The 19,802-nt window shown below is 44.9% G+C and overlaps 1 pseudogene; it reads right to left on the bottom strand.

Annotated features, from left to right (window-relative positions):
• Positions 1 to 19,802, bottom strand: part of LOC135515517 (ATP-dependent RNA helicase DHX15-like) — a 39,449-nt pseudogene that overhangs the window by 9,712 nt on the left and 9,935 nt on the right.

Here is a 19,802-nt window from a genome sequence, read left to right on the forward strand (position 1 = left end):
CACAGACCAAGCAAGGCGGGCATTTAATCAGAGATGCAACAAAGAAACCAAAGATAACCCTGAAGGAGCTGCAAAGATCCAAAGGACCACTTTAAGCTTGTACACACCACAGAGCTGGGCTTTACGGAAGAGTGGACAGAAAAAAGCCATTGCTTAAAGAAACAAATAAGCAAAAACGTTTGGTGTTTGCCAAAAGGCATGTGGGAGACTCCCCAAACATATGGAAGAAGGTACTGAGATGAGACTAAAATGTAGCTTTTTGGCCATCAAGGAAAACGCTATGTCTGGCACAAACCCAACACATCACCCCGGGAACACCATCCGTACAGTGAACCATGGTGGTGGCAGCATCATGCCGTGGGGATGTTTTTCATTGGCAGGGACTGGGAAACTGGTCAGAATTGATGGATGGCGCTAAATACAGGGAAATCCTTGAGGGAAACCTGTTTGTCTTCCAGAGATTTGAGACTGGGACGGAGGTTCACCTTCCAGCAGGACAATGACCCTAAGCATGCTGCTAAAGCAACACTTGAGTGGTTTAAGGGGAAACATTTAAATGTATTGGAATGGCCTAATCAAAGCCCAGACCTCAATCCAATTGAGAATCTGTGATATGACTTAAATATTGCAGTGCACCAGCAGGAACGCAACCAACTTGAAGGAGCTGGAGCAGTTTTGCCTTGAATGGGAAAAGATCCCAGTGGCTTGATGTGCCAAGATTATAGAGACATATCACAAGAGACTTGCAGCTGTAATTGCTGCAAAAGGTGGCTCTACAAAGTATTTTTTTGTCTTGTTTATTTCACAAATATTTAGCATCTTCAAAGTGTGTTAGGCATGTTATGTAAATCAAATGATACAAACCCCCAAACTATTTTAATTCCAGGTTGAAAGGCAACAAAATAGGAAAAATGCCAAAGGGGGTGAATACTTTCGCAAGGCACTGTACATCACTGCGCCCAGTGGGGTCGTGGGCAAACCTTCATGTCCTCTCCCATCTACATGCAGGGAGCAAAGACTCGTCTGTCTGTAGTAGGCAGATCTAAAGCACCATGAGATTACATTTGCTATCAGCCGCAGTCAAATCACATTCATCAACATCGTTACTGAGATTACACCTCCTTTAAACCACTCTTGTTGGAGCTCATTGTAGTCTCAGTGCTAGAGAGATGGTATTGCTACACTGACATAGAGGCATGGTTTTCCGATCTTTCCCGGACAAATATATATTTTTCTAATGAAACAGCTGGTGTGAAATGGACCAGCTCTAGACACCATACAAACAAATTGAGTGTCAACAAATGTTGTTTGCAAACCTAAGCACATCAAAATATTAGGTTTCAGGAGAAATTCATTACTTGAACATATCTAATTATCTCCAAAAACTGTCTGGTCAAATAGACTAAACAAGAAAGGTGTCAAGGTTGAAAGGGAGCATCAGCTGGATAACTAAGTGGAAAAGTAGCAACAGGTGCAGTTCACTGAATCTATATTTTGTGGGAGATGGAGGGCAAATTTGCCATGAATATACAACTTTTCACAAGACAGCGTATCGCTTACAATAGTGACGGATGGAGGCTTGTGATTGGCATAGCGCACTTTTCTCCCTGACCATTACCTGACAGCATGGCTGTGATGGACAGGATCTTGTTGGAGCAGTTGAATGCATTTTGAAATTGGAGAGAAAACAAGGAAGAATAAGGGATGGCAGAGAAGGTAAAGAACAGAAGGAAAGCACCTCTGTGTGTGTATATGATGGCCGTTACCCTGGATGCCAATTTTGTAACCGTGGCGGGGAGGCTCATTTTTAATCCTCCGCTCCCCCGATTCAAAACAACTAATGCAATTACAGGGGAACCCTTAACTTAATGCATCAACACAAGGCTCCCAATGTTTGGTTAAAAGATTTTTCCCCAAGATGCAATTATTGACCTTTGTTTCGGGAGAATTGAAGCCTAATGACCAGTTGCATGTTAACTGAAAATTAGCTTCAGCTGAGGGCCGTGTTGTTCCCTTTCATCTCTCTCAAATAAGGAAGAAAAAAGCCTCTTTCAAAATGCAAGGGGGTATATTCTTATGATGAACAAATATCAATTTGGGGCATCAACCCTAATTTTTATACTAAAGGTGAGAGCTAGCCGTATCACTGGGCACACACGTCAATTCAACGTTGGTTCAATTTAATTGCTTTTGTCAGTTAAGAACAAATTCTTATTTACAATAATGGCCTACCGGCCAAACCCGGATGACGCTGGGCCAATTGTGCGCCGCCCTATGGGAATCCCAATCACAGCCGGATGTGATGCAGCCTGGATTCGAACCAGGCCTCTTGCAGTGAGATGCAGTGTCATTGGCTCCCGAGTGGCGCAGTGGTCTATGTGAGTTTAATGATGTTGATTCAACCATGTTGATGCCAGTGTGTTACTACACCAATGGCTTGTGGCTCACCCACTTCTTGTCGACGAAATCTATGGCTCACCTCATCAGAAAGAAACTATTGACCGCCTCAATACACGAAAATCCAATATATTAACCAAGGGCCAAATCAATGGGACTAAAGGCTAAAAGGTACATTAAACTCACATAGGCTTTGAAATGTACTACTCTGCAAATGTCACGAAGCAAATGAATCCCACCCAGGGCTGGTCCTTCCTGTAAATCGCTACTGATTTCTCTTAGATTTTCCATATGGGTTCACGCCACGGTACTTATTGAGTGTGGCGCGAGGCAGGTCAACAGAGAAATAGACAGGCCGTTCATGTGCTCCCTGGTTACAACGAAGATACTAGATTCAGGCCGAACTCCAATCTAGCCTAACACAGACTAAAGGCCAATGGCCTTCATGCCTGGGTTCTTTGATAACCCTTGATAATCCTAGCCCACTCCTAGGTATCAGCCTGCCTGTTCCGTTTCATGAAATACAGCCACAATGGACAGCAGCTCCATGACAATATTCCCACTTTGTCTTAATAACAGTAGCACAAACCCAAGTCATGATTAAATCCTTTTAATGTGCCCAAATGAATGACAAATTAAAACAAAAGGCTAATGTGAAGCATCCTCCACACCATTATCGAGCAACCAAGGTTTTCAATTGTCTCAAGGAAGCATTTCTTCTCTCAAGCCCTTTGTTGAGCAAACACTTTGTTTTATGTGTGTGTGTGTGTGTGTGTGTGTGTGTGTGTGTGTGTTCCCATTCCCATCCTAATGAAGCGAACACCTGAACAATCAAACAGGCTAAGGAGAAAAACATGTCCCAATCATGCCCCTCTACCTGGAGATCCAATTCCATGGCTCTCTTTAACCAGGTCCAGAGATTCACTTGGCTGAACCCACAACTCCGGCGCAGCCTTTCAGGGAGTGGTTCTTCTGCACCGCATGTCAAATTGACCTGTGTGCCAGCGAGATACAAAGGCTTTTCTTGGAGGAGAAGCTTTGCAGTGCGTTGGAGCGATGGCACAGCCTCCTCCGGCTCTTTATCTTTCTGTTCCAATCAGCTTGTGTACCCGGGGCGCTGAGCAGCTAGTTAGACAGACCCAGCGCCTCCACTGACAGCGTGTACAACTTCCATGTATTCCATAATATAAACGCAACGTGGAAAGTGTTGGTTTCATGAGCTGAAATTTTAAAAATCCCAGACATTATACATATGCACAAAAAGGCTTATTTCTGAGGACTATGTGTGTCTGTAAAAAATCACTGATTGGCTGGGCCTGGCTCCCCAGTGGGTGGGCCGAAGCCCTCCAATGGCAAGTCATGTGAAATCAATAGATTAGGGCCTAATGAATTTATTTCAATTGACTGATTTGCTTTTATGAACTGTAAAGAGAGTTTTATGAACTCTGTAAAAAAAAAAAAAATGTTGCGTTTTCTATATATTTTTCAGTATAGATGAATAAGGTCATCATTCCTTCCCCTCATTTCCAATTAGACTTAATGGACAGGGCTTGAGTGGGCCGGCAGGGGGCTAAAGCTTGCGTGCTGGGAGACGTATAGCGGTGGGTGAGGGGGGTGGGTGGCGGAGGTAGGAAGAGTAGGTCAGTCACGTTTCATTGGCGGAATATAAAGAGAAGGCAATAGCCAAGGTGATACCGGGGCTATTGATGTAACCAATTTCATTCTCAAAATGGCGTTTGCCGCAGCGGATGGGGAGAGATGGGTTTAATCTCGGAGGGGAGATGAAAACTGTATTAAGGTGGAGAGAGAGGGGGCGTGTGTGTGGGCTTAAGGCTAGGTAGAGAGAGAACAAGGGATGGTGGGTTCTCCTTGGGGAGAGTAAGAGAACACACGGCGGCGCATTGGCTCTTGGGCTGCTGGGAAGGGAAGGAAGTTAGTGGCCTGGCTTAGTGTCTCTCGAGTGTGACATTGGGATGAGACACAGTGCCTCTGTGTGTTCTGTCCAGGCTCCGGCCCAGTACGGATGAACTGGGGGAGCGCTTGGAGAAGCGGTAGCCCAAATACACCGACTGACCAGCCACAAACTACATCATGTACCCACAAAGCAGATAGAAACAGACTTCTTTTGACAGTGGAGTTTAACCACCTATTCTGACAAAAGAGCAAAGAACCACAAGGTCCAATCCCACCATTCTGCTCAACTTTCAAGACTTCTAAATTATTATTTATTTATTATTATCTACTCCAGAATGTGATTTTTTTATTTTTTATTTATCATTTAAGCTCTCAAGTGACCTAGCTGATCCAGATTGGGTATCATACATCAAACATCTACAGCTAAACAAAAGGTTCTGTGGACATCAGAGCAACAGTTTCTACCGGTCTATGTCTGTTCATTGGACCTTAACAGATGGTTCTGTGATCAGTGAGACAAATTCACCATGATGTTATTTATCAAAGCCCACAATATACAACTTCTGCCCAATTCAATCAATCTCCGTAACAGGGTTTCCAGGATGAGTCAAAACATTCACCTTTTTTTCTGTGAAAGAAATGCATGTTTGGCTTTGTGATTTCCACTGTGAAACAAACCGTCAGCAACGTATACAATCACACTGTATACACACGCAATGCACAGCAAGAATATTCATTTAGCGTTGACTGAGATTGACTGGATAGGGCCCCAATATCACAAAAACAAAATGGATCACTTTAGTCTAAATGCAATATAAGACCTCTTACCTGGTGGGTCCATGAAGAAGTCGAAATGTACCGTCGGTACCTAGCTTCTTGAGCTGCAGCGCGACCGAATCCAGGTTGGACCTCAAAATATCTGGATACGTTTTGTCCTGTCATAGAGTAAGAAGCGGGGAAACCGGAGGGGTTCAAATCAAAACGAATTAGTCAGGGTGCCGATTATCTCGTACGTCAAAGTGAACAGAAAATGGAAGTCTGGGGCTGTTTTGAAGGGCTATTTAACTTGTTTTCAAATCCCTCTGCCAGTCGGTGTGACGTGAAAGAATTACCCTGTTAAAGTGGAGGACTGGGTCTTTCACGTGTTCATTTGTCACAGGGGTCCGTGTCACTGGCGCAGGTTATTAAAAAAGGCTGTGGGTGATTGGTGGGGAAACCAGTTCTCAGAGTGAAAAGGGCTGAAAAAAGAAAGAGGCAACTTTTAGTTCTGGGTGGAAATACTGGATAACTGGGAATGGAGATATTTCTATGTACATAGGCTTTTTCCTCTGTATAGCCTAGAGGTACAAGTGCACTACGCTTATATGAATCACGGATGTGAGTCAGCGATAAATTAAAACTCTGGAAATAATGTATGATGTAGGTATGGCTAAACCACCGGATATTAGCATTCCTATGCCCTAAGCTTTGAAGAATCAATCGGTTGTAGACATCAATTCATCTGGGAACAATGTGATTCTTCTGGCCATGCCACGACGAACCTGCATCTCAGTCTTGTAGGCCTTCTCTGTGTTGGGGAGATGCTTTGCTGATGGCCGTCACCAGGAGGGACTCCACTCCGATATGAGGATTATACACCTGGCAGAAACAGCAAGGCAGACAGGTGCATAGACTGGATTCAAATCACTCTTTCATAAACAAACACCGGTAGGGAGGGTAGCAGAAATCTGGGAACTTTTAAAAAGTTCCCTGGTTTAACAGAAATCCTGGTTGGATAATTCCGGATTTTCTGCTTATTCCCTCCTGATCCGAGGAATTCTCCAACAGGGATTTTGGGGAAAATCAGGGAGTCTTTTTGCAACCCAAAACACAGGTACACTAACATCTAGAAACGGGATGCGGGATAGGGAGCATCAAGGTTACGAGGTGGAGAAATAGACCAGCGTTTGTGTGCAGGTTACAGGGGATTTGAGTTTCACACACAAACACACATTGCCAAATCACATAGGCACAAACACACACACACACAATCCGCCGGGTGCATATATCAACTCTGATTGAGCCACATGTATGACTTGGCTCCGTGCTGGAGAAATGTCAGCGGAATTAATAACTGGCTTCTCTATCTCTGCCGCTGTCAGGTGCAGCGCTGCTCTGTTTATCTGGGGATTTTCAGGCAACAGAGGCAGACGATCGGAGGAGATTAGGCTGGGGAGGGTGGATGGAGGGGGGGGGGGCAAATCCGAGATCAATAACAAACACCACGCCGTCGATGGTCAGGGAAGTCTCTGTGATGTTTGTCGACACCACGTCCTGCGGAAATGAGCACAGCTGGGTGTAGTCAGTTGTTAGGGGAGGGGTTGTGGAAGAGAGAGTGTAACATGGGTTGAGGCCCTGCAATGTAAAGGCACTATTCACTCATACAGTATCTTATGAGATGGAGAGAGCAAAAACATTTTTTAATAAAAGGAAGAAGGATCATTTGTGGCCCTATACATCCTTTAGTGGATAGGTGACTTGAAGCACTGCTCAACACTCGTCACTAGACACTACACTTCCGTAACGGGCAAGCTGCAACATCCGAATGAATTAAGTCCTGCAGATACAGCTGTGGTCTATCGCAGGCTCACTGTTTAATAGATCCAACAGGAGAGTACCGTAACAGTTGTAATCAAGTCGAATGAGGCGTCTGCAAACTGCGGCAGGCTGCCTCGCCACGGAGTGTCCCTTCCGCATGCATTAGCGCTGCCCGTTTTTGAGGGGGTGCCGCTGTCGTCTCGCAGCATGCTACCCGTCTCCACGAGATGTCATCCTCTCTCTTCTAAAAAGCCCTTCCCACAGGTCTTCGAAATTAGAACAAATAATTTATGTAATAGTTCCTTTTCCAGCAGGTGGTCTGCATTTAAAGTGCAGTCCTTTCAGAATCACTGTGTGCGTTCATCCTCCGTGATGATAGTTTGACAAGACTGGAGGAATTTGTTTTAGGTGAAAAAAATGAAAGGAAATTCAATTCTGCTTCGCTTGTGAGTAACCGTGCCTGTCGACTTCGACAAACAAAGCAAAACACGCGGATGATTCATGCGCCCCAAGGTGCAGGCATCGTGTGTCAGCGCGAGAGCGCCCACCAAATTAAAATCCCTGACAGAGGAGTGCTCCAAACCCACCTCGAAATAGGAGTTAAGTTGCATTAAAATTAATAAGCTTGGAGGATTGCTGCAATTATGTTTTGAGTCACAATAAAATGAGTCACGACAAATGAGGCTCTAAACTAGAGCGGGTGATGCGAGCAGAGGGTTTGTTTTCAACTGCCTCAAAGACAAGGAGGAGACTTGTTTCCTACATCTTTTTCTATGAATCACCATTTCCGATTATAATTTTGGAAACATTACGACTGGGTTTGCCAGTAGTTCTGAAAGTAGCACGCACAAGCCAAAAGTGGTCCCTGTACCACGTCACATAATGTGCAGATGTGTGCACCACGTTCTCTCGGTCTCTCGGTCTCTCTCTCTCTCTCTCGGTCTCTCTCTCTCTCTCTCGGTCTCTCTCTCGGTCTCTCTCTCTCTCTCTCTCTCTCTCTCTCTCTCTCTCGGTCTCTCTCTCTCTCTCTCGGTCTCTCTCTCGGTCTCTCTCTCTCTCTCTCTCTCTCTCTCTCTCTCTCTCTCTCTCTCTCTCTCTCTCGCCCTGCCCTGCCCTGCCCTGCCCTGCAACCTCATTGGATAACACTGGGCAGGCCTCTTGCTAGCAGTCACTCAAATGCGAGGGGCTGAAGCTCATTGGCTAGAACTCTAATTGCTAAGGGGCTGGCCCACGTCGGGGGAAATGTCAGGAAAATGGCCCGGCACAGCTTCAAGAAAACAGTCGCTTTCAAACTAGGGATTTCGTGGCTAATTTAGGCACTTCTGCTCATAGATTATACATGTATGAACTACACATTGACACATTGTGGGAGGTTTAAAAAAAATACTTTCTTAGTTGCCAAAGTACCAGAGCATGTCTTTAAGAGAGATTCACCAGAGGCAGCACATAGTAATACAGAGCTGAGAAAAAGAAAAAAGCCACTCCTCAGCTGTCAGAAAGGTGCGTCGGTCGATCAAAGCATCATGGCCGGCTGCAACATTCATTCTTTCTCAAATGTAATAGGGCCTAGACAAATACTGCATAAGGGATGAGAGAGGGGAAAAAAACTGAAATTAAAAGCTGTTTGGGTTGTGGGAGCGACGTGAGCCGCGAAGCTGCTGTGGAGTCACGCGTCTCCCAGTCCCATATCTTTTTCTATTACAATTATCCCCTGTAGCAAGCCTGTCTATGAGAAATGACAGCTGAATCAGAGCACCCGAAATAACAAAATGAGTCATATCACCCTATGCGTCTCTGTCAGCGTTTACACAAACGGGGGGAGAGGGAGGAAGACAGATCTGCAGCTGCTCTCATGCGAGCCTTGACCGCCGCGCGCGGGGGGGGTTCTCGTTATGTAACGGCGGAGCCTGATTGGCCCCAGAAAGCATCGGAGTATGTTGTGCACCATGACACCGTCGGACAGTCTGAATCCTACTGTAGGGGATTGTTAATAAAACTGCCTCGTCACTGTCCCTTACATATATAGCAAAGCAAGTCCAATACAACTGCAAGCACAGGAAAAATGCAAATGAAGGTAGGTATTCGTATTATATCTGCAAAGCGTTGAACAGACACACTTCCTTGTGAAGGAAGGATAGGCGTGAAAAACTTTCTCCAAAGGACAAAAAAAGAGTATCCCTTTTCTCTAACAAAAGTGATCACAAAAGTGATAGTATTTTTCCTTGGGAAAAATATGCAAAATTCACACACACAAAATTAACATCTCTTGATCAAAACACTTCTCTGTGAGTCGTCATCCATCGATACATGTCCAGAACAGATTCATAGCTCGGTTTCTATTGGCTGTCTAAAGCTGTGAGCCTCAAAGGCTTTTTAAAATCCTGCCTTTTTAAGTGTGGATTTCTCTCCAGCCAGAAAATACCTGACTGTTTTTTAGTTATTAATGCCTTGGGAGTTTTATTTCTGCTCAGCCCTTGGCCTTGTGTAATTCTGCCGTCAGATGTAGAACCATTCTGTTTTGTATTCACACTGAGGAGCGAGGCAGCAGTCAAAGACGGCCCATTTCAAACCTGTCAACAGGCAGCCTGCTCAAGCCAACGGTCGCTTTGATTATAGGGCCGGGACGACACCAGTATCGCAGTATATATTATTTTTCCATAGCAAAAATGAAAACACGAAGCAGACCAAACTCTTTGTTCCTTTGAAAACCCACTGTATGTAAAATATTGTGTGCTATAGCTTGTATCGCGGTACTGGTAACGTCCCGGACCTAATTGATTTGTTTACACCTCCCCCTCAGGAGGGATGTACATCTTGATCTGAGTGAACACTAGAGGTGTCATCCAATAATATGTTTGAGTGGATCTCTTTGAACTAAGAGAATCAATCACCTATTACAAATGTACAAATGTAAACGCTGAAGACCAAAGCCAATTGCTTGGCAAAGTGTTCAAGACATTAAGAATGCTCAGCCACACTCAGTGTCCCGTAGGTGTTTCTGGAACAAAGACGGCTAGCCTAGCAGATACAGGCAGCTTGGGCCATCGCTCAGAAAATGTCTGCCAACATTTTCCCCAAGAGGAACGGTTGGCAAGGAGCAGCTCATGTCCTGTTCAAAGGGAGCTGGGAAAGGTTCAATGGGGTGAGTCTTAGTGATGGGGGCAATATTATTTTTGGACCCAATATTATATCAATACTTTGACTCCAAGTAAAACATTTGTTTTTGCTAGGTAGCGTTAGCATGCGCCAGTCGGATATACCCGATGCTAAAATGCAGGTATTTGTCATCCTATAGCTTGTTTTCCATCTTTTTAAATAGCAGAGCCAACGTGTTTTTTTATTTCCATGACTGATCAAAGCAAATGTTATCATTCTCTCTCGCCTCTCTGCAGCAGACATGGTGATCAATATATTTGGAACATTATCACAATAAAATCACAGTATCGAATCGTAATACATATAGAATCGTGAGAATCACAATACATATCGTGAGGTCCCTGGCGATTCCCAGGCAATAACCTGTATGTCAGGATTCAGCCAATGTCCTCGCAGCTGCCAGAGTAGCTAGACTGCCTCCTCACACGTCATAACCATATAGGAGGGCCTCTCATTGACTGCATTGATTCAGAATGTGTCTGGAGGCTGGGACCCGTGACACAGCTGAGCGCAGGCCCGGCTCCGTCCTGTCTGTCTGCCGGCTGTATAGAGCTTTCCAGACTTTTCATCAGTAATATCATTAGAGCATCATCTCTGCACATTATTTCTGGGTTATTAACCTGCGGGGGGTGAGCACTGTGGCAAACACGGGCCATATTTCACGCCAACCCTCTGGGAGGAGCTGCCTGTTGACAAATGAAGCATTCCTCTGATTGGTAGAAATGGGGGGCACCTCGAACAATTTGGGCCCTGCCACATCAGCGGCTCACTGCTATGTTCAAGACCCTTGGCCAATCGAGCTTATCGAGGGACCAGAATTGATGGTATTCATGAACCTGGCCATTGAGTGAAGGCAAGTCATATGGGGTTCAAGGATTGTTGTGACCAACAGGGTCATTCTAGCCTCAACTCCCTGTTTGTAATGTAGGGTTGAGACACCGACACCTCAAGCTCACCTCCTGAGACAACTGGGTTAAATGCAAAAGACACATTTCAGTTGAATGCATTCAGTTGTACAACTGACTAGGTATCCCCCTTTCCCTTCTCTCTTTTCAGGCCAGGCAGACGGACAAGAAAAACAGGCTACATGAGAGGTAGCATGCCATTCAGACAGTCTGCAATCACCAGATAGGAGAGAGCTAGCACGTTGGGGAGAGGTCCAGTGTTAGGACTTCAGAGAATTGTTGGATGCAAATTTATAGCCGCTTACCGGTCCTCTCAACCACGCAAAACACCCTGTCACAATCTATCAAGATGTGGAGGTGACATCTGCTGGGACCAGGCGGTGTCCAAACAGCTCCCTGTGATACCCGTGCCCCTCTTTCATGTCAACATCCCTTTGAACAGCGAGAGCAAACATGGGGATCATGTTTGAACTTTGGAAAAGATCCCCGGCCCGGCTTAGGCTAATCAAACTGTTGAGAATGTTGAGCCTCCTTTAAACACTCACTCACACACCACACACAGCGTTGGAGGAGAGAGATGAAATGCTGCCAGACTGGGAGAGAGAGGGAGGGAGGGGGGGTGGAGCGAGGGAGGCCGGAGTGAGTAGTTCACCCGCCTCGTCACGTACCACAGGAAAAGAGGGGCCTGTCAAAACGCTGTGGATCAAACCACAGTGGTAAAAAGAAGGGTGAGGCAGCAGCCTGGCTTGACTAGGCATTAAACATTGTGAAAAAATATATATATAAAAAATAAAACTCTCGGGCTGTGACTTCATTATTCCAAATAAGTCATCAATAATCTTTCTGGGCTCCATAGAGGCAGCACACGATGAGTCATTCATCAAATCCCTGTCAGATGTTGAGGCAAATGTTTGCAAATTTACTGGCGGTGTGACGGGGTTTTGATATTCCGTCAGATTCCTTGCCAACGCCGTGGCCATCCAGGTGGTTCCACTGCTGTGATTATAGTGCGCCTGTTTGAACGCCGAGCTATAAACAAAACGCTGGATGCGTTTGCGGTCCGCATTAATAACAGAAACAGTACATTGCTGTGTGGGACCAGTTCAGGACAAGGGAACAAGAGGAGAGGAATGTTCACACACTCTATATAGACAGGTTGGTTGTTTAGCAATAAAACTGACGCTTGTGCAACTACGGAGCAGAACCGACCAGGTTGGCTTAAATCAGTGTTTCCCATCTCCGGTCCTCAAATAACTCCAACAGTAAATATTTTTATTGTGGCACCAGATAAGCACACCTGATTCTACTTGTCAACTAATCATCAGGCCCTTGACAAGTTGAATCATGTTTTTTTTTCTCCGTGGCTACAACAAAAATGTGTTCTGTTGGGGATACTAGCTGACCGGAGTTGGGAAACACTGGCTTACATTGTTGACATGTCCACTATATTTAGTCTCTAAATGTTTATTGAAAACAAATACAGTTGAAGTCAGAAGTTTACATACCCTTAGGTTGCAGTCATTAAAACTCATTTTTCAACCACTCCACAAATTTCTTGTTAACAAGCTATAGTTTTGGCAAGTTGGTTAGGACAAACATGTCTTTGCTACACCAGCTTTGTCAGGAGGAATGGGCCAAAATTCACCCAACTTATTGTGGGAAGGTTGTGGAAGGCTACCCGTAAACATTTGACCTAAGTTAAACAATTTAAAGGCAATGTCACCAAATACTAATTTAGTGTAAGTAAACTTCTGACCCACTGGGAATGTGATGAAAGAAATAAAAGCTGGAATAAATAATTATCTCTCCTATTATTCTGACATTTCACATTCTTACAATAAAGTGGTGATCCTAACTTACATAAGACAGGGAATTTTTACTAGGATTAAATGTCAGGAATTGTGAAAAACTGAGTTTGAATGTATTTGGCTAAGGTGTATGTACACTTCCGACTTCAACTGTAAATGTGTAGATATTTTTGCCATATTAGCATAGACGTGACGGTCAAAACATCTCAAAACAGATGTTATGAAGAAGATTTTGAAAAACTAGCTGAAACGAGTCACCTATGATTCCCCACATGGCAGCTTCTTGTCATTATTGCTAGCTAGCTATCTGGCCATCCAGAATCACAACAACAAGTAAAGGATGCACATCGTTGTCATGACGTTGTCCGCTAACCCATCTATTGTAGCTGAGCAATGTTTTCCCCCCCTGCTCTGGTAGAGCATGCTGCCTTACCCTGGCACTGAGAAGACCAGATGACTAAGCGCGAGAGAGGCTGTGCCAACCAATAGAGAGGAAGAGTTGAAAAGACAGTGGTGCTGGTGCCTTACGCGCGAAGGGCATGAGTAATATCCACACCAGTTATAATTTAGAGCAGGGAATCGTATGCTGACAAAAGCAGCATATAGTGTGTGAGTCAGTCCTGCACCAAAGCTGGGAAAACAACAACTTTTTCTAACCCCCCCAACCCTCTCCATATCCATCCACCCTCCCAACCCTCTCCATATCCGTCCCCCCCCCAACCCTCTCCATATCCGTCCACCCCCCCCAACCCTCTCCATATCCATCCACCCCCCCCAACCCTCTCCATATCCATCCACCCCCCAACCCTCTCCATATCCATCCACCCCTCCCAAACCTCTCCATATCCATCCACCCCCCCAACCCTCTCCATATCCATCTACCCCCCCAAACCTCTCCATATCCATCCACCCCTCCCAAACCTCTCCATATCCATCCACCCCTCCCAACCCTCTCCATATCCACCCCCAACCCTCTCCATATCCACCCCTCAACCCTCTCCTTATCCAACCCCCAACCCTCTCCATATCCACCCCTCAACCCTCTCCTTATCCAACCCCCAACCCACTCCATAGCCACCCCCCAACCCTCTCCATATCCAACCCCCAACCCTCTCCATATCCACCCCCCAACCCTCTCCATATCCAACCCTCTCCATATCCAACCCCCAACCCTCTCCATATCCAACCCCCAACCCTCTCCATATCCACCCCTCAACCCTCTCCATATCCACCCCCCAACCCACTCCATAGCCACCCCCCAACCCTCTCCATATCCAACCCCCAACCCTCTCCATATCCAACCCCCAACCCTCTCCATACCCTGTCAAGTATCTCTGCATCTCTCCATTTCTCGCTTTCTTTAGCCCTCTTGCTTTCTAACTCTCACTCTCTCCCTCTCTGAAAGGGAGCTATTGAGTTGCTGGGATGCTCTGTGCTTCTGAGGAGTGATTTGAGTAGTGGCGGCATTTACCTTCCTCCCAATAGCTCTGTTGGGCTTGTGTGGGTGGGGGCGGCTCAAAGAACCTCTGCTGATGCTAGGGCAGCAGTGTCGAGTACAGCGGGATGATTTTGATGTCCCCCACATCGGGTCCCAGGTCGTCGATTTCCTGAAAGATGAAGCGGAACCATTCAAAAGGGGCAGGCAGGTGATGGAAGGGTGCCGAGCAGCAGCGTTTGGGCGCACAGTCCGTCACCTGGGGCTTGGTCTGAATAACACCAGGAGACAATGGGGAGAAGAATGTCTGAAGAGTAGAGGAGGGGAGGGGTAGAAAGGAGAAAGGGCCAGGGAGATGGTGGTTCCCGCCACAGTACATTTGTTCTGCCTATCACTCCATCTGACTGAGGAAATTAAACCTGGACTGCCGCGTGCTTGGGTGAGCTCCCCATGGCTCCGTTGTCAAATGCAGCAATCAGGAAAACACACACACACACACACACGGTTCATTATTCCATACTGCAATATTGTAGGAGAAATGTGAAATGAGGATGCTGCACTGATGCATAAACCAGAGGCAAATCATGGCAGATCAGTTTAGTGGAGCTGAACATTATAGAGCCAGTGGGCTCTCAGACAGAGGAGAGGAGGACCTGAGCAGCCAGGGAAATATGAAAACATGACAGTAGACAAGGCTAGGTCTCCGACTGAACTAGCCAGCCTGAACATAACAGACTACCATAATGTGACATTTGCAAATGCTACATATCAACTCGGTAAACGGCCCATGTATATTCAAGACAATTACATTGCTATCAACCATGTCCACGGGACCCCTAAGTGACTAGTCTACATTCTAGCCTGATAATAGTCTCAAATTCCTGGAATCTCTACACTAAATGACCACGCTTGACTTTTTTCCATCTCCAGACATTGGACAATGTTAGCTATGACAAGACCAGAAAAGGTACTGAAGCGATAACCGCTGCCTGATTAAGTCCATGTTTATGTCCTACTTAAACAAGTAGCCTAAGCCAACGTGTAAAAGGCCACAGCCTATGTTGTTGCACCACCTTCAGGCCCAAGTGAGCAATGCAGCTCCTTCGATAGATTGGCTGGGAGTGTCACGTGACACATACATGTACACTCAAACTCATTCCATGGAGGGCTGAGTGTCTGTGAGTTTTTGGTTTTTCCTTTCAATTTAAGACCTAGACCAAGAGGAGAGCACTTTACTAATGAGTGACCTTAATTCAATCAATCAAGGAAGGAGCAAAAACCCAGACACGTGACTTACAGCTTAAAATCATGTTTTATTGGAGTGCGAAGGGGGCTGGGACAGAAAGGGGTATTGGCTTGGCCTATTCTGAAATGAAGGGAACCATTCTTGATACGGTCATGTCAAGGGCACAATGTGACACCGACTACAACCTACAGCTCCCCAGCAGAACGACTGCCCTCCTTTGTCCCGGGGCGTTTCCTCTTGACGTGGTATTTACTTTACTCAGGGTAAGAATTGGCAAGGCTTTGCCTTAGTTGAATACAGCACAAAAACAATGACAACCTCTGTGTGTGTTTGCAGACAGTAATGTATAATTCCCAGACCAATATTTTTCCTGCTGAGTTCACTCAGTGCACATGTCAAATCCATTCCACCGATGGCTATGTACCTCATAATCAACACGTTGACAAGTTAGAGTGGAAAATAGTAAATATGAATGGATTGATAAAATTAGCCTGGTTATTAATAGACCATCAACCCTCTGGATACAGCAGCTGTCATGAAAAATGGACGTTGTTGCCAAGGTGAGCTGGTGCGCCTGCGTCTGAAGGTAAATGGAGCACGTGCACAGCGGGCCAGGCGGACAATGGGGGGAACCTGTCCACCAGCCGGTCCCCGCGACCCCAGGAGTGATGCGGTTGGGCGCCAGGCACCTAACCAGATGCAATGAGGCACTCGCCTCGGTCCACTTAATTAGCTGAGGCCTGGGCGTATCTTTACGTTTTGAAGTGAACCGCTGAAGGGCAGCTTAAATGGTAAGGCTTATCAGGGCGAGGCAGCGGTGATAAGCCTTGCCTCTCTTTTATGGGGAGTTTGTGTCTGTTTGTTTTCAATGGTTTGTGGCAGGAAAATATCCCCTAAATACTTGAGGGAGGGAGGGAAAGAATCCCACCCCCTTCGCTTTTCATTTGTCATGAATTAAAAACGGCTTAATCTCAAAGCCATATAAAAATGGGCCGCGCTTCGCAGCAGATCTGCGTCCCCGATCATTAGTCGACATTCAAAGTTGCGGGGACACTAGAGAGGTTAAGATACGCTCCTTTGAACGCTCATCTCCTCCAGACCAACCTCACATTAACTTCTTTAAACCAATTAGGAGTGTTAATGAAGTCGCCCTGGGAGTGTTCTCTGACTGTACTGTTTTGCCTCGGCAGCTTGACATTCAGAATGATCGAACTGGGAGGTGAGAAGGGAAGGGCATGCTCATCAAAAGACGTCCACCTTCAAACAATGTTTAACACAAGCTTCTCATCTCCTCAGCACATTCAAATAAAAGAGGTGAACGTTGTTCCCTGACCGTCAGTGAATGGAAGGAGACCACTTCAAATACAATGCTCCTCTGGGACTTCATCCCTTCACGAACCAGCCGGGCATCAGCGAATGAAAACAGATGTAAGTGCGCAGTAGCGCCGTCCCACCCGGCCGCTGAATGACCACCGTTAATGAATAGGCTAATTGGGTGGGTGTTTGACGGATCTGATTTTGAAGATGGCTATGCTTGCATGGCGACTCGGCTCTAACGCGAGGGAGAAGCGTGTTGACCCTATGAAATAAAACAATCTGAACCTAAATCCATACATTCAAAATGAAAAGCTCCAGGCACATTAACAGTCAAGCTCGGTCTTAAACTCAGTCTGGGGTTGCGTTCATAGTTCCCATGGCACAACCGTAAACTATACAAACTGTTACATTACATAGGGAGAGAACGGTGAGAATAGTAGTGTGGCGCTGCAGCAGTGCTGAGTCAGGAGACCGGCTGCCTCTCCCACTCATGATCTGAGGCCGACAGACGTTTCTGGGGGAAGGCAGGCAGAAGTGTGCCGCCCAGCTGTGATTAACCTACGGTTGATGTCCGTGCCCCCGCGTATTCTAATTAGCATAATACAAAAATCCCCATCTATATCATTCAGATGAAGCGAGCGAGATCTTTTGCATTGTATTCGTCTCAATACACCGCATCCGTCGATGTCGCACTTCCGCGTCTGCAGTGAAAGGTGCAAGCGAGAGCGGTGCTTGTCAGATCACGAGACATCCCGAAAACCGGTCTTCTCACCTGTCGTGTCTGAACGGTTTGGCCTACAAACTATTGTTTGTGGAAAGATGAGACGAACACGAAGGTGTTCTCCGTTGTGCTCTACGACCTCCACAAGTAAAGTTGATCTGCCAAATTCTGTCTATTATTGTAGAATAATAGTGAAGACATAAAAACTATGAAATAACATATGGAATCATGTAGTAACCAACCATGTGTTAAACAAATCAAAATAGATTTTATATTTGAGATTCTTTCAATTAACAAGGTACACCTTGTTAATTGAAGTGAATTCCAGGTGACTTCCTCATGAAGCTGGTTGAGAGAATGCCAATCGTGTGCAAAGCTGTCATCAAGGCAAAGGGTGGCTACTTTGAAGAATCTCAAATATATAAAATATATTTGGATTTGTTTAACACTTTTTTAGTTACTACATGATTCCTTATGTGTTATTTCATAGTTTTGATGTCTTCATTATTATTTTACAATGTAGAAAACCCTTGAATGAGTAGGTGTGTCCAAACTTTTGACTGGTACTGTACATGTTGGATGTTTTGCTCAAGGACGCTCACAGGTCTCACAAGAATCGTCTGAAGGTCTCTCGGTACCAGTTAAAAATATTTATGGAAGTATATATGGAGACTGTTTAATGCCAAAAATATGGGGTTAAATACATGTTTTAAAATAATACAAAAATCCTGATCTTTCTTATATCTCTCAGATATAGGATGGACACTTCAGAACAAACTTCGTTTTTTGATATATTTTGGGGACTATCTGTTCCATGTAGTGAATCTGTTATTTAATGCGTTTGTATGGGTTAATTGCAGGTTCAAAATAGTTTAATTTTTTTTGATTCAAATAGGTCATACCAAGGATAATTTAGCTTTCTTAAAACAATTCCAGATAGCTTAGTAGAACCCCTCCCCTCGCTTAGACAGAGTTTAGACTCTGATGGGTTAAATTAATCATTTTGAGCATGAACCTCGCCCTCCATTACACATCAGTGGACAATATTTGCAGGATCGAAACAAATAATAAATTACTTAATTTCAGGGATTCATGAGGGCAGAATCTGGGTCACTGTCTTTTTTCCCCTCCAACCCGGTAGGTTCCAAAAAGGCAAGCCCACATGCATGAAATATCTATTAATCTAAGCATTGATTGTCTTGGTCGTGTGTGTGTGTGTGTGTGTGTGTGTGTGTGTGTGTGTGTGTGTGTGTGTGTGTGTGTGTGTGTGTGTGTGTGTGTGTGTGTGTGTGTGTGTGTGTGTGTGTGTGTGTGTGTGTGTGTGTGTGTGTGTGTGTGTGTGTGTGTGTGTGTGTGTCTTTGGAAATCTGGAATAGTAACAATGTGTACAATGTGTGAGTACAACACAATGGGACAAGATGGGTGAGTGTGTGTGTGTGTGAGAGACGGTGTCTGTGTGTGCACGTCATTAGCTCTACACACGTTTATGTGCATTTGTATAGTACTGCTACCCAACGTTATTCAGTATATCAGCGTTCCGTACACTTGACCTAATTTTAGCACCAAAAAAATGTAATACTTCCAGGTCAACTGTAATATTAATACCATTGTAAAGCACAAGCGAAGGCTACTGAGCAATAGTGAAAGGGGCAGATATGTTGTGTGGGGAAACCGCTTTTATCACCTCTAAAATGTCAATAAAACCCTATAAAGACATTATATTATGTCTCATTACACACCTATGTGAAGGTGGGTGTCAAATATGAATATGGGAGTGAGGGAGGTGCTAAAGTTAACTGGCTGTCACGGCTTTTGAGAGTCATGACGACGCGAAAAATTAACTATTGGTTAACTCACAAGTAATTCACTTTACACTCACCATTGATAATGTCTTAATAAATACATATTGTTCAATATATGAGTCCCACAAAGTAGGGAACTTTCTTTTCAGAGTCGAAGGATGTGATTCTGTTCAAAGTGAGAGATGAAGGACAATGTTAATGAACAAAGCATGAGATTGATTAGGGTTAATATTATAACTTCCAACAGCACAAGGTGAATACTTAACATTACTATATAAAGCAACAATGTTAATATAAAAAAATGTATCTAACAGTTGTAACAACAACTCACCTCTTGTCCTCTCACTCTATCATATACAGTGTGTGTACATGAACACCTGCTCTTTCCATGAAATATACAATAATGTCATGTTGAATTACACAGAAATCATATCCACATTGGTGAGTGCATTTCCTGGGAACTATCTTAAAATGTTGCATACTTTAAAAAAATGTAATATAATAATTGAATTATGACAGGAAAA

Source organism: Oncorhynchus masou, chromosome 27, assembly GCF_036934945.1.
Source record: "Oncorhynchus masou masou isolate Uvic2021 chromosome 27, UVic_Omas_1.1, whole genome shotgun sequence".
Taxonomy (NCBI): domain Eukaryota; kingdom Metazoa; phylum Chordata; class Actinopteri; order Salmoniformes; family Salmonidae; genus Oncorhynchus; species Oncorhynchus masou.